At 39.7% G+C, this 15,822-nt stretch overlaps 1 protein-coding gene across 9 annotated transcripts in view; it reads left to right on the top strand.

Annotated features, from left to right (window-relative positions):
- TBC1D1 (TBC1 domain family member 1) overlaps positions 1 to 15,822 on the top strand; it is a 115,471-nt gene that overhangs the window by 16,344 nt on the left and 83,305 nt on the right. The gene's annotated exons all lie outside the window — the stretch shown is intronic.

Raw genomic sequence — 15,822 nt, forward strand, 5'->3', positions numbered from 1 at the left:
TTGTGAGGGAGCTTCACATTATTCATCTATAAAAGGAATGGCAGAGGCCCAGTGAACTCGAAAGCAGTTGTCATGAGGCTTAGCTTCATGACTGAGGATTCTTACACCACTTGTTTTTGCATTAGACTCTAAGATACAGCCTATCTCGGTTTTAATAGCACCATATCCCTTTCTTAAAAGAATTCAGGCAAGATAATTGTACAGATGGAGGTGATCTTTTCCTACTGTATTTTACTGCTTGATGAGTCTAGGGAGATTTAAACACAGTTCTTTTGCAAAAAGCATAAACACTGAAACAAAATGAGGTAACTGGTCTTATTTCAGTGCAACTGAAAGCTTAATTTGGCTGTTTTCTGCCTCTTATTCTTATGCACGGTTGGGTTTTTTTGATGGAATCTATGTAATTGAAAATTGCTAGCACTGCTTCTTGGCTTAGAAAGTCTCTCCTGTCTCCCAAATGCTAACTGGGGAAATTAATGTAAGAAACAGAAGGAAAAAAAAATCCAACAGAACAAATGCAAAATCAAATATGTATTTGTGCACTTACACAGCTAAACTTTGACCTACTTTATATACCTGACTATGTAAATCTTAAGTGTCCTATGTAATGCAAACAGCCAGCTGTGCTTTGGACTCACAATTAATCAGGCTTTATGCTTATCCTGAGCCTATAGCATAACTGTGACTACACCAGCTCTGTCCTGGGACCTGTTCAAAGGATTCATGTATGTGAACTCTTACTTCAGGGAGCTTTAGTAGCCAATGTCCCTGTCCCTAGCAGCACTATCCCAAGCCTTTATGGGGCTCTTGTCAGACCCTAAAGTGACTGTAACGTCCCTGTTCAGCTAAGTGCTCCTGTGCTCACCCTAATTTTATAAGAAATAATGTGTTATTTCACTCAACCTCATGTGTGATTGCCGCATAGAGGAAGTCATTGTGCAATAGCAGTTCTGTTTACTGACTTAAGTTGGAGATAATGTCTTACCAAAGAAGATGAAATTAATCACATGGTTTGTAAAGAGATGCCTATTCCCACTCTTAAAAAAGCAGCAGCAACATGAAAAATTATATTTTCTTGTGATCTCTTCATTCTCCTAAATCATACAGAAATTTCTGCTACTGAATGACTAATAAAACCTCTTACAGAATACTATACTGTTGAAGTCACAGTATCAGATGACATTGTTAGCATATTTTTTGACTTAAATTGAAAGTAGCTGTGCTTTACTTGTGCTGTCTTGTGCACTTTATTTTAGAGCCAGAATTTTTGCCAAGGTTATTTATTGTTCTTTCACTTTTTCTGTTGGGGATTGTAGCAGAAATATAAAATGGTGGAACTGAGTGGAACTGAGGCTAAAACATAATTAGCAGATTTGTGATGGTTTCTCATCTGACTATTGACAATTCCTTTGGTTTTACAAGGTCTTTTTTTTTTTTTTTTTTTTTGACACAAGATGCTTGTGGACTATGAAGTCCAGTATGGGTAATTTGAGCTATAATGGCCCAGCATCCTTGAGAGTTACAGTAGAGTTTCCTTCAAAATCTTCCTCCTCATGGAAAGAAGAGATTCCTTGCATATCTCCAATAAGAAACTTGTTCTTAATGTCTTAACCTAGTCTCAGTCCAGATTTTGGTGGCTTTGCGCTCGCTTGCTTGCTGGCTTACACATACCCACCTTTTCCCCTGGTCTTGAATTACACTGTGGCGTATCACTCAGTGAGGCAGTTCAGAGCAATTTCAAATATTCCAAAAGGAAAAGTGATACAATTTCAATTAAGTTAGTATCCTAACCTGATAACAGAACAGTTTCATGAGTACTTTTGTGAATCATGGAGAAGCAAGGCTGCACTATATAGAGCAGAGAGAAGGCTGGACCTCAGATCCCCAATTCAGTCGGTCTTAAACTGCCATGGGGTTTTAGTTCAAGTGTAATATCTGATGATACAGTGAGGAGATCTAACAGCTGTCCTTTGTCAAAAGAGGTGGTTCTGTTATTCTTTTCTCTTCTGATTTATTCCTTGATGTACATTGTTAGTGTTTTCCCTTGTGCTGGCATTGATGTTTGTCCAGCTCTGTGTTGAGTTGCTTTAAGGGCTAAGGTAACTTGAATTGCATTCTGCTCCAGACCAACTAGTTCACCTTAGGTGTTTTGTCAAATTCCAAGTTGACATAAATTTGGAAACTAAAGTGAAAACATAAAATAATTTGGGACAAATTTTTCCTGTTACTTTCAAAAGCAGATGATGGAAGTAGAGTGTAGCACTAGAGGTACTCTAAAGAGATTGGGCTGTGCAGCAGGAAACCTGATGTTCTTTCTTTGTATAGTGACATAGATTCTGAAAGTAGGGCTATGAGGATGGAGTTGCACAGGGGGACTTGCTGGCTTGCTTGGCCTCTGCACACAGAACCACCTAGGCAAAGTGTCAGAGACTTTGAAGTCTGTCCTGCTAGCACTGTGTGAGAAGAAGTCACTGTGTACCTTCCCAGTGAGTACAAAGGTGGAGTATCCTTGCTGTAAGAAGACATCAACAACATGGGAACAATCTGTGTGCTGGTAAATAATCTTCTTACAATCTTGTGTCTGCTGCTGTTATGGTGATGGGAATGGAAAGCCTTTAGTAGTACATTTCCATGATTTATACCTCACTGTCTTAAAATTACTAGTGGACCTGCCTTTGAGGGGTTGCCTGTGTTGTGAAATACTGTCATGTGACAATTTCTTCATTTTTGTGGGTTCACCCTCACTCTGACACGAACTTTCTGGTACTCATCCTGTGCTTTATTTATTTCGTTTTCTCAGCTGGGTTAATTTCTTTCTGCTTTGCTAAGCAATACCCTCACCAAGAAATGAATCAACCTCTGTGACCAACTTCCTAAACTTTGCAAAAGTTTGGTGATGCTGTAGTATTTAGATTTGATTGAAAAGCTTGAAACTCGGTGTGAAAGATGAATGTGAAAATTTGGAAACTGTATGGATTCAGCTCTTCAGTTGAGAAGCAGTGTTTACCCATGCATTACCCCAGTGCTGAACATACTAAATTCCCCAGCTTCACAAGCGGTAACAATAACAAAATGGTAACAGCAAAGTTGTTCAGCTCACCTTACTGCAAAGGTGTTGGATGCAATCTGCACAAAGGAAGTGAATGGGTCTCCTCATTGCCTTGCAGCCTAGTCAGACCTACAGCTTCAAACCAACTCACAGCCAGCTGAAAATTCTAGGCAAAAAGAATAAAAGAAAAAAAAAAAGTTGTGCCTGTGGAAATGTTCTGAGTGAGAAAGAAAGTGAGTCTAGAAACCCAGGTTGCATATACAAATCAAGAGTTCAGAAGTCCTGTTTGCTATATAGCAACATTGACTATTAAGCTGAATATATGATACTACAAAGAGGAATAATTAATGATGAAGTTATTCCTGCAGTCACCCACTGCTATGGCTTGGTGAAGTTAATTTAAGACTAGAGGATGTTTTGAAAAATGCTTCCTTATTGACCACCAAACACAAGTCAGAAAGTCTAATCTAGATTCAGTAGGTGGTGTTTATTTTTCATTTAATGATATTAAGGAAAATAAAGTACGTGCAGTTGTGATATTTTTAAATTATTTTATGGGTGCATGGTACAATGATAGCTGTATGCAATTTAAAGCTAGGTTTCTTTTAGAAGAGAAAAAACCCTGCTTTGAAAAAGAACAGTTTCTATAAAAACCTACTGTTATTAATACAGTGTTAAGTTTTTGTGGCATGTAATACAATAATGTATTATGGACAGTGTAATGTAGTTGGTGAAAAAGAACAATCAGAGTGTGTACAATCTGTTTTTAAACACGTGGGAAGATAGCTTTTGTCAAATATGTGAATAAACAAAGGCTGTATCTGTCATTCAGGTTAGCACAAACTCTCCAGACAGACTCAAGAGTGGTTCTGGCACAAATCAGATTGTAGGACTGGGTCCTACATCAGTGATCTTTCCTCAAGACTGGTAAAATCAAAACCTTTCTATCTTTTCTGCGTCACAGGTTTCTCTGAAAAACTTAGAGCTACTTAAACATGGACATTCATGTTCAGGCGACTGCATTTTCTTTTTTTTTCAGACTTTAAAATGGCCCTAATGGACAAGTTCAAGCCATCCACACTAAAATATGAAAATACCAATTCATAAATTATGATACTGAGTAAATCACCTTCCTGCAATAGCTCCTCATTTTTCCATGCAATCATCTTTTCATTTAGTTTTGCCTGCATGGGGCTGACGTTTATGCTGTGCCCTCAAGGTCATCAGATGTGAGCTCTTTAGCTGTAGTGGAGCAGAAAACCAAAGCAGAGGACACATATATAACTGCTGTATTTATTTTAGCAGCACAATCTCCCATCCTGTCATATGTCAAAGTGAATAATAGTAACAAATCACTGTCATAAAATCAGTGCTTTCCCTTGCCCAGTGTAGACACAGTTGTTCTATATTTCTGTTTTTTTACCCTCTCTGTGGACATCAAGATCCGGGAAGGGCTGTGGGAAATATTTTCCTAAAGAATGATTTGTGTGACTGGACAAATACAGGCTTAAATGGATATGTGTGTCTGCCCTGAAGGTTGATCATCGAGGATCTGATACAAGGATTGAGTGGATAATGCCAGTTTGTACTTGGTTTGTCCTTTGTATGGAACTGCTGGTTGATGTGGACTCCTCCTTTCTTTCCCACCCTCCCCCCACTTTTCCCAGAGTGACAGTAATTGAGATCTATTGCTGGTCATAAAAGAGCTTCGCTGCTGGTGATTCTTCTTGCATTGGGTTAAGTTTGATCCTACATAACTGATTGAATGCTTTTCATTTGCAAAATTCTTATTTCAGCCTTTAAAAGAACCTCACAAAACCAGCTTCACACATGCAAATGTGCTTAAAAATTGTATTCTTAGTGATCATGATGTACTGTGGTTTGTTGAGTTGCTTTGTTGCTTCAGTGCTGTACTTCAATCATAAGGTAAAGAACTTTCACAGGAAGAGAGAATGAAGGATAAAATTCTTAACTCTTGAGATTTCTGGAGGCCACATTTGGCACAAAGGTGAAAAATAGAGCTTGCAGCTAATGTCTGGCGGTGTAGGTTTATATCTAAACCTATGGCTAACTGAAATGGAGCTGTTTCTTTGAGAGTCTAAAAAGCAAATCGTCTGTAAACCTTCTGAGTCTTTGATGCTGAAAGCCTGTATGCACTTGTCTTCAGTGGAACTAGCCTGAATTTAACAGACATGCTTGCAATAATGACATTGAATGTGCTTGCAGCTGCTTGCTTGGTTAGCACCTAAAATACCTAGTATATATAATTCTGCTTGGTTTTATCTTTAGACTTTTTCCAATGACAGTTATGTTGTTCATATATAGGGCAAATGGTTTCAAATTTCTGTAATTAATTCATTGAGGAAGATTTTTAGTGAAACAGAAGCACTTTTAAAAGCAGATTAAAAAAAACCCTGATAACTGTAATTCATTAACATATTCAGGATAATTAACATAGTTGATTCAACACCACTATTAGGAAAATCGGGTTTCTTTCTTTGATTAAAAATGCAAATGAGAGAATGACACATGTCTAGGAAGCAATAATGTACTAAAGCCTTAAGAAAAGCAAAGCCCCGTTCATCACTTTTTGATTCTCTGCTGACTACTAAAATCACATTCTAATGTGCATCTCCAAGTACAAATAGCGTTGGTCCCTGCAGAGATCTCTAACCGAGGCTGGACTCAGTGGCATTTCTAGCAGTTGTGTTAAGACGTTAGGGCCCCTTTAGTTTGGCCTGCAGTCCAGGAGTGATGAGGCGCTTTCATTTTCCTGGTTTAAGTGCATATTTCAAAATGGCACAATAGCGGGTAATGATCTACTGGAACGAGGCACTCCGATTCCCGAAGCAGAACTGGGATTTATGAGAGGAAACAGTCGCATCTGCGGAGCTCTGTGCTGTGTTTCTGCTTTCGCAGAGCACCGTAAGGCATTTCTGCCAGTAACATTTTCATAGTCAGGCCCGTAGGAAGTTTCTCTAATTGCAGGAAGTGAACTTCATTGTTCTCAAAAGGGATTAGTCCCCAGAGCTCATAACTCCTTCCCCCCCTGCCGTCCTCCTTTCCCAACAGTTTGCAGATTCACCATGGTTTAAGACGAGGTGTTTAAGTGCCACTTAGTGGCTGTCCAGAGCAAATGTAAGATACAGCTGTAGCTGTGACAGTTTTCACCTCTCCTGCTCTTGCTTTTCACCAGCAAAGGAATTCCTCACCTTATCTTAGAGATACTGAAGGCTTAATATAAGACTTGTTGAAATCAATTAAAAGACCCTGGTGGGCTTTTGTTAAGAATTTCAATACCATTACTCCCTTTGCACTTCCCCCCCTCCCCCCCCCCCAAAAAAAAAAAAAAATTGTCCTTTTGAAGTTTTGTTTGGGATTTTGTTGGGGTTTTTTTGGCAATGAATGCCTGTAGAAGTATTGTAATGACTTGATATTTTATTATGCAGTGAGCTAGCACAGGAACCAACAATAAAGATGCTGTCTCTAGAACTCGAATACTAGTGTTCCTGGAGTTTATTCTTAGGATTAAAATTCACAAAACAAGATGTGCTTAACTGGGGTTAGTGTTTGGCATCAGCTGATGTTCTGGGACACCTCAGTTCCCCTCAGCAGAGTACCTGATAGATGTGAAGATATTATCTCTCAGTTACATTCTGAGCTTGATATAATATGCTTGTACCTGGATAAGGACCAAAGTTTCTCTTCTAGAAACTTGCAGGACTTCAGAATATTCTTTACGTATGTTATTGACTCTGCAATGAACTAGATACATCCAGGGGACAACAAACCTCAGAGTGTGTGCATTGCTTGCATGCAGGCTTCCTTTTTACTGGGAGGAGGTTTTCAGTGGGTTCCCAGGAACCTCAAACAAACAAAACATAGCTTTCTGATTTAGAGGTACATTTCTTATTAAAGTTACAGAATACAAACTGTCAAGGTCTCAGGATAAATCCCTTCACATAAGTTGAGACTGTGTACTTCTAACAAGCCATAAAAAAGCTATGTATGTGACAAATTTTCCTTACCTGGATAACCCTCAGTGATGTGACTTACACATATATGCATGTGCATGTCAGTCAGTTCTGGAAATCTTGATGCCAGCTTGAAACGTCATCTGAATTAGACTACTAGGCAGTATGTAGTCCCAACTGGGTTGTGAGCAAAACCAGAGCATGTGTATGGGGATGACATTATGGATCTACAGTGAGAGAATGTAATGCTTGATTCATGTTTGGCTTTGTGTATATTATAGCTTTTTGCATGTTAGAAACAAACTGGGAAAATGAATTAAATCTACTTTATATTTTCCTCATAGATTGTGATTGAAACCAACAGGAGACTTGAGAATTCATTACAGCCTGGGGTAAAACACCCTGCTCAGCTAACTTCTGAGGTTTACTTGCTCATTTGGGTCTTTGTGCCGGTAAACACATTCAAATATGTGAGCTCAGACTCAGAAGTTGCAGTGGTATCTGTACTCACCAGATAGTTTGAGTGAAGAGTTCAGCTGTCCAGCCCATCCATCCAGCTGTGTGCAGGTTTCTCCTGGAATGCCAGAATTTCTTATTGGTACAGGGAATGCCCGGGAGGGAGGAAATGGCAGAGTTGGCCCATGATTATTTTATTATAACTTTATTTATTTCAGTAGTGTATCAGAAATCAAATAATATTTTGGGGGTTTATTCCTTAAAATATGTACTCATTTCCTAGATTTTACCTACTCCAGGAGTCTTACATGAAATGATGCAGCTATCTAGCTTTTTCAGTGATAAGACATGGTTAAAGAAACCTGTAGTAAGGGAATGCATTTGGTCTTGGTGGATTGTGGTTGTGGGATAGCTGACTCGGCACATGAAGGCTTCCATTGTTCTGGCAGATGAGCGGAAGCTCAGTCAGCACATGTGGCTGAAATGTGCACTGGTGTCTTACAGTAATATATCCTGAGCTCTTTGAAGCGATACAGCTTTATCAAAACCACAGAAGAGCCATAAGGACAAAACCTGTTGCTATATTTTTAAAATCTCTGTATTGTGTGCCGTATTTCACAATTTTTAGGAGTCACAATGGAATGGGCTTAAAATAACTAAATGTGGAATGTCGTTTGTAATGAAACCAGGAGCTGCAAACTTCTGAATGGAAAGCTGAATCATGGGGAAAGTGTTTTTTCAGATTGTTAGAGACAGTATTTGAATCTTATTTAAAAGGTGGTTTATTACCATTTTGCAGCTTTTGCTGTAATTGAAAGACAGTATGACTTAGCCAGAAAAATATAAAAGCAGAAGAGCGAAAGAGTCCACGTCATTGCCAAAGATACACTTGATGTGTCAATAAGCCCTGAGAAGAGGGTAGGAAGGGGAGAAATAAGAAACAGTAAGTTAAAAGTAAGTGCAAGGGAACATTGCTGATAAAACTTTCCACTTGCAAGATAGCTGAGAAGGAATACCATCAACAGCACAACACAGCAAAATAAAAATCGTAGATAATTTAATAAAAAGACAGATTTGTATGCACCGTATGAAATGACTGTACATGCATATTATTACATTAGTAAGTTCCAGTGATATTCTCAATTCCACGTTACACAGGAAACATCTTGGGAAGGACTGTGCTGCAACTTGTAATCAAATGGAAGGTTGGTGACAAAAAGCGGTGTGGAGCGAGGGCCAAGCAGATTGCTGAGTGCACTTCTTAATCGGCTGTGAGGGACTGCTGTGGTTCTCAGCAGACTGCTGCAGTTCTCCCCCTGGGGTTTTGTCCAAGAGCACTGCAGCAGGGAGGTTATAATATGAGGGCAACATTACAGAAATTAAAATTTCTTCAACTTGATTCTGGAAAAGAACAGGACAATATGGTATTTGTTTCCTCTTTTTGTTGTCTACCTTTAAGATGCGTAAGGATATAGTAACAGCTTGGTCTGTGATTTTGGTGGATCCTTCTCAAATGAGTAGTTTTTACACATAGGTGCTCATCATATCTAAATAGCTTCATTGACTGTAGGTAAGTTTTTGACCCTACACCTGCTGAGAGATAAACCTGAACTGGTATTTTTTATTGTTAAGCTCTTTCCAGCAGAACTAAGAGTATTATGGGTTGGGGGCAGAATGGTTAACACTTAAAAGTTTTATTCTAACTGTTGATTTTTTCCAGTTTACTGAAATTAATGTTGCTTTGGAGTATTTGAACTACAGTAAAAATCCAGTTGAATCTACATATACTGTCTATGGGGTTTGCAGCTGCATTCAGTTATGAGAAATTAGTGCTGTTAGAAATAGATCTGTTAAGTAAATTGTGAAGAACTGAGAAGACTGGGTACTTTTCATGACTCTCCATACTGTGGAACTCGATATACTTTCCTAGTCTCCTACTGTTGCAACTGAAGTACACAAAATATATATGCTTAGGGTGGTGGGACTATTTTTGTGTTGATAGTTAATCATGTAAACAAAGAGCTAGGCTTTTTTTAATTTTTTATCAAAAATGCTTTTTTATATTATTCTTTACTAGAGTGTTGTAGTAGGATAAAGTTAATATGGACATCTTAACTAACATGCAGTCCCATGTAGTAGAAACAGACATTCATAGTATATCTATCTCCCATTGCACATGGGGAATTGATAAATCTTGTAATTGTTTTGTTTTTAACTAGTCAAGTGAAAGTTGTCATGTTCTATTTGCAGTCTAGTTCTCCTCAGCATTTTCTAGACTTTTGTTACTATGTAACTTACCCATTATTGGATGTAGAAATACTTAGTATTTAAACTTTTCTTTCCTGTTGTGAGGTAGTGCTTCTCCACAAAGGAAATGAGACATACTTTAAAATGAAGTGTCTTTCTTCCTATCTGAGTAACTTGGGTTAACTGTTTAAGTTTCAAGATCAAGGAACACTTTAAGTATAACCTTTAATTGCATTTCAGAAAATACTTCTTAATCTTTGAGAGGGTTTTTTTCTCCTGAGACCTTTCAGTGCTTGCCACAAGGAAGCAGTGGGAGGCTGGACAAAAGGGGTACAATTGTTTCATGGCCATATATCTGGTGCCAGGGGACATTAATCCCCATTTAATTCTCCCATCCTTCATGTCCTATTGTTGGGGGGATTTTAAAAATAAACAGTCTTACATCGTTAATATTTTTATCCAGTTGTGTCATGGTGTCTGTACAGGTGTGTGACATCCCTGTGTGGTGGCTGCTGCTCTGTCCCCCAGTGCTGCCTCAGCAGCCTGGAGAGCGCAGCTAGTTGTCCCTCAGCTTGGTGACACTAAGAAGACCGAAAAATATGCCCTGCAGGGAGAAGAATGGGAGGTATCCAACCGTTTCAGCCGCAAGCAAGACTTATTTGATAACCTCGAGTTCCACCTCTGTCTGTCACTGCACACTGGGATCATCCCCGTTTGTTTTGAGCTCAGTAATCTGCTTCTGCAGTTTGCCAGTTTGCTCTGCCTGTGCTCCATTCTTCCTGCTCCAATGTCACATAGCCAGAAAACCCTCTGTCACAAAATAGAATAAATATGTGGAACCTCTGATGTCTCTGTGTGGCAATTCCCCACTATGCACTGAGTTTCCCCTGTTGTTCATTTGCCACATTGTCCTTGTGAATTTTTTGGATCCAACTATTCAGAAAAAAGTGATCTCTTCAAAAGTCTGCCTGGATTGATCTGCAGATTCAGGTTGTGATTTTCTACTAATTTATAGAAAAATCTAGTCTGTTGATCACTCAGCAGTGCACATTTGATCTTGGCCAAATGCAGACATTATGATCATGCTTGAATGGAATTAGTCAGAACCCATGGCAAAGTTCCTGACAGCTTTAAGTTTTGGGGTTTGGTTTGGTTTTTTTTCTGTCTGTTGGAAGATGAAACATACTTAATCCAGCATAAAGTTTGCCAATCCAAAGTTTACTCATCAATGTTTTTGGAAGTGTTTGAAGTGGCAGGATGATTTCAGTCTAGATTAATCTTTTTCATCAGATAGCCGTAATGTTTATGAATGGGCACCAGGGGCCTAAAGCTAGATTGTGTTTATTGTTACACTAATTATGTATAGCCTTGGTTACCTCTCTTTCTTTTTCTTTGTGTTGCTTTCCCTCTGTACCTGGATTTTGTGCATACCTTTAGTATGTATCATGTTTGTTGGTCAGATAGAGCACACTTTTAGATGTACAGCATCAGCTTCTCTCCTGTAGCCCACTTCAGGTGTTGAAGGTAAAGCTATTTTTCTCTGTTACACCTGTCCTCATGCATTTAATTCCTGAGCAGGAAATGCCAATGTCACTTGTATCAAAGCATTTTAGCAGTTATAAATTTTGTGGCTGAAAAAGCAATCATCTATAAGCTAAAGCCTACAGGAGAGGTTGGAAAGGGCACCACTGTTGAGTCAGTACCCAGTGTTCTGGTGAGGAATTGTTCTCTTCTATCTGCTACATGGGGAGTGAATTGCATGTTCTCTCTGGGCACTGGCATGCAGTGTCTTGCATTTTTTGTATTTGCTACTGGTTAGCAGATAGCCAAAACACTTCAGTCTACACTCTTAATTCACTAACAGTACAAATAAGATGACCCAAAACGTTGTCATCTCTGTTTCCACTGAGTATCTGGAAACCACAAAGGAAGTAATCCCATTTCCTTTGGCATAAGCTGGATTTCATCTTTAGCATGGATGTGCAGCTCAGGGCAGTGGCTCCTATGCACTTTTCATCAAGGGGACAGCCACTGCCAGTCAGGTCTTGCTGTTGTCTCTCCTCAGGGGGCTGATGCAGATCTTGCTTGCTGAGGTGGTATGGTTTTGTGCTTAATCTTTTATTTTATTTTGTATTGAGAAAAAAGAAGTTTGCTTATAGTTTAGCCAAAAGAAGTAACAAAGCTCACTCTTCACCACAGTATCTTTTCAGAAGCCAGTTAGTCAGGCTCAATTGAGTCTTTAGATAAGATGAAATACAGAGGATTCTTAACTGTTTTCCTTCAGTGGATCCAGGTGAATCACTTGTATCTTGCATCATATGAAGGTGCTATAGAAGTCTGGGTTTTGCTTAAATAGGCACCTATGTTTTGGTGTCTTTTGGTTCTTAGATATAGTTGTATTAAAACATTATTACCTTTTGAATTCACGTGACAGAGTACTGTCACAGTAGTTTCAATCTTCTTAATCTGATAAAGTAGAAACCATCTAGCCTATGACTTGAAATGGGAAGGAATGAGACAACTCAAGGAAATCCTAATGAGTGGTGAAAACTTAGTAATAAAGGAATAAAAAATGTGGATGTTTTTAAACAAAGGCCAAATAATGAATAGTGGTACTTACTGGCAGGCATATTCTTCACTTGCATTTTTTCAGTTGAATTTACGAAGACTTCTTGTTTACAGGGGAAAAACAGATAAATGAAACTTGTAGCAGTGAATGTGGGCAGAGGAGATCATTCCTGAGAAGAATAGCTGCTGAAACATGTTTAAGTACAATTCAGAGGAAAAAGCTTCAAAAGGCAATGGGATCTGCTGTAAAACTACCACCAGAGTGAACACAAAAGCAACAGGAGAGGCCAGTTCTCGGGTAATACAGTTGCAGCTATACCCTTAATGCAACTTCTTGCGAGACTTCATTCTGTGGTGGCATACTGTGAAGACTTTCAAAAATATTTAGAGCCACTAAACCTGAAGAAAGCTGAAATCAGAGGAGAATGAGTCGGAAAATGTTCCTCTTTAGAGTTAAAAGGCTGACTGCAGCCTCCTTTCTTCTTAATATTTTCTTGTCTCTCTCATCACTTTCCTTATCTCCAGATGGTTTCTTTTAATGGAAAGAGCTTTGTTGGAGGAGAAATGATGAGGCTATTTGTCTAAATTTGTGAAGGACACCTGTAAAACTGAAAGATCATCTTTCCGACGATGTAAGCTTTAAGTTGTGGCTTTGAAGTATTTTCATTGCTACTGTTTTACAAACAGCCACAAATATCTTGCTAATATTTTCCATGATAACATGGAACAGTTCACGGGAATGAGTATTTTGGTTTGTTTTTTTAAAGATCATATGCTTAGATAAGATGGTGTCAAATGCTGCTTACTGTTTATGCAATACAGATGTTATTCCCTGGCCCTTATTTTTTCCATTTACCTAAAATGGATATATAGTATTTTTGGAGAGACAGTTACTTGCACAAGCCAAACAAAATAGAAAAATAGAGAAGTTCTGGTTTTAGAAAGTTGAACATCCTGAGAAATGAATGCAGTTATTGTTCCTACTACATTACTAAATCTATCTTTTTTGGAAGGTGAGCAACACAGGGACCTTTTCATTTACACTGAAGAATTCCATGCATTACCAAACGTTTTCATAACTGAACACTTAAGCCTAGCTTCCAGCTGTTTCCCAAATGCCAAAGAGTGCCCACTCCTCCTTTCTTCAAGGCTTGTTGTTATCCTCTCCATTTAACAGATGAACTAAAGCAGGGATAACAGTGATGTAGCATGCCTGAAAGTCATGTTGACAGCAGAAGCTGGAATTCATTCACTCTTACTCTTGTTTCCTAATTCAGTGTCTTCACCACAAGACCACTCTTCTTCCCAGTCTGTAGAAGCATGTAGAAGATTTCAGAGTTCGTCTAATGTCATACAGACATCACTGTAACAATTGCATGCAACAGGTGTAGAAGCTAAGTAGTGTGAAATGACATGCTGGGGATGGCTCTTTGAGCCAGTTGCAGTCAGGGTGAGAAGGCACATCTGACTGACATGAGCATTTAATGTGGATTCAGCAGAGATGTGTGTATTATTTAAAACTGTGAGAGGGTGTCAGTCAGAAAGAGGGAGCTGGAAAAACTCCCAAGCAGGCAGGATCTCCTCAGAGAAAGGGCAAGAAATAATTATTTAGAAATAATGTTGTTCACACTCAGTGTTAGAGAAATGCAATTCTAATGCTACCACCAAATAGTGGAGGTACTATACAACTGTAAGCAGTGCATAAATGAGGAACACTCTGCCTTGCTCTTGCCCTCAGTTGATCTATGAAATAAAAGCAGACTCAGTTCTGTACTTCAGATGATAATACTTCTAGTGTTCTTTTAAGGTGCCTAGTTTAAATCCCTGAGAACAGATGTTGTTATTCATGTTATACATCATGAACAGTAGCAGCAGTGACAATTTCTCTCTCTATTATGCCAATACACCTTTGGAGACACCACCAGAGTGAGCGTTGGTCATATTTAGTCATTTATGGAGCTTATGTCTAAGAACACCTGTGCAATCAAACTGTCCATGGCCACTGTTGTAATGACAGAAGGAGCTGTTGGCCATCCCTGTGAATCACCTCTACTTTAACCTGTGAAAAGCTATTAGAAAATTGAACTCCGTTCTCCTTTTATGAAAATGTGAAATGTATTTGATATGGGTTTAATTCCAGAAACAGTTGTGTAGGTTTTAAGTTGATTAAAAAGCAGACCGAGGCAGACTTTCGGCTCTCCAGCCATGAGGAGGTCACCATAAGTAAGTTGCATGCTGGTTTATTAGCTCATACATGGTTAGTGGCTCCCTCAAAAATGTTGCTCAGGAAAAGGATTTCAAATTCTCACATCAATTTCTTTCTCTGATTAGCTGTGTGTCTTTGAGCAAGCCAACGAAACTGGTCAAGATGCAATTTTGCAGGTGAGTAAACAAGTATTTAGCTAGTGTGTGCTAACATCCAGTGGCAGCAGTTTCCCTAGTTGCACCACCACCAGCTGAGCTGACCCAGGCCAGGCCAGAGCTGGGTATGCACTGCCACGCACCACCTCATGCATCCGCCACAGTCAGGTACCTCCGTTCTCAGTGATGAGTTGGCAGAGGTATCATACTTCACTGGTGCAGCCCTTTGTTTCATGCCCCCTTTTCTGGGTAGGTGTTACTGTTCTGCATCAGCATGCTAGTTTGTTGGTTTATGATTCTCTGTTCCTCAGGAGGAAGTGGGTGCAAGTGTCATGCTTAGGTATTGCGGATGCGACAGGTATGACCTAAAAAGAGCTGGGTTTGTGTTGCCCCCTCAGCCCACCATGGCCCATTATGCACCCAGCATTGGGTGAAACAACTCTCTGCCTCATTTGCTTTGTATGAACCGACCCAGGGCTGCAGGATCATGCAGTCTGGGGCAGGGTCCAAAACTGCTCCTTTTCTGCCACTGTGAGCTGTGACATTGGCTCTGCTTCTCCCCAGCGTGTGTGTGTGTGACTCTTTTGCTCCTGTGGTCGTTTAATAACTGTGGACGAGTGGAACAGTGTCAGCTCTAAACCTGGAGATTATTCCATTGGCCCTGGAATATTCAACATGCAAGTGCAAGCACATGCAGGATACTGTCCCAGTGAGGTGACTGTCTCAGTGAGAGTGTCTTTGGGCAGAGTGAAGAGCTGAATTTGGCACTTTCACATCTAACTTTGAAGAGTTGAATGTTATTAGGAAGAAGTGCTGAACAGAGCCTTATGTTTTTCTTTTACGATTTTGCAAATAAGAGTTCTTCATTTTGTTTCTGTGAGGTGATGGAAAATAAAGGGCTTTTTGTTTTAGACCCAATGAATTATTTCCTGTGAAATCCAAGCTTCCTCCCCCCCGTTCTGTGCCCTTCCTCCAAACTGAGGCCAGCGAGAGTGAGTTGTTTTCAGGCAGCCCTACAGCCACTGGGGAGGCGAGGTGTTCGCAGGCGGGGTGTTTGCAAGCGAGGTGTTCACAGGCAGTCCAGCCAGAGTGCCAGCAGGAGTTAGCACCTTCGCTGGCTGGGTGGCAGGTAGTGTCCCTTGGCCTGCCAGCAGCATGCGTACTGCT

Source organism: Falco biarmicus, chromosome 1 (genome assembly GCF_023638135.1).
Source record: "Falco biarmicus isolate bFalBia1 chromosome 1, bFalBia1.pri, whole genome shotgun sequence".
NCBI classification, from domain to species: Eukaryota; Metazoa; Chordata; class Aves; order Falconiformes; family Falconidae; genus Falco; species Falco biarmicus.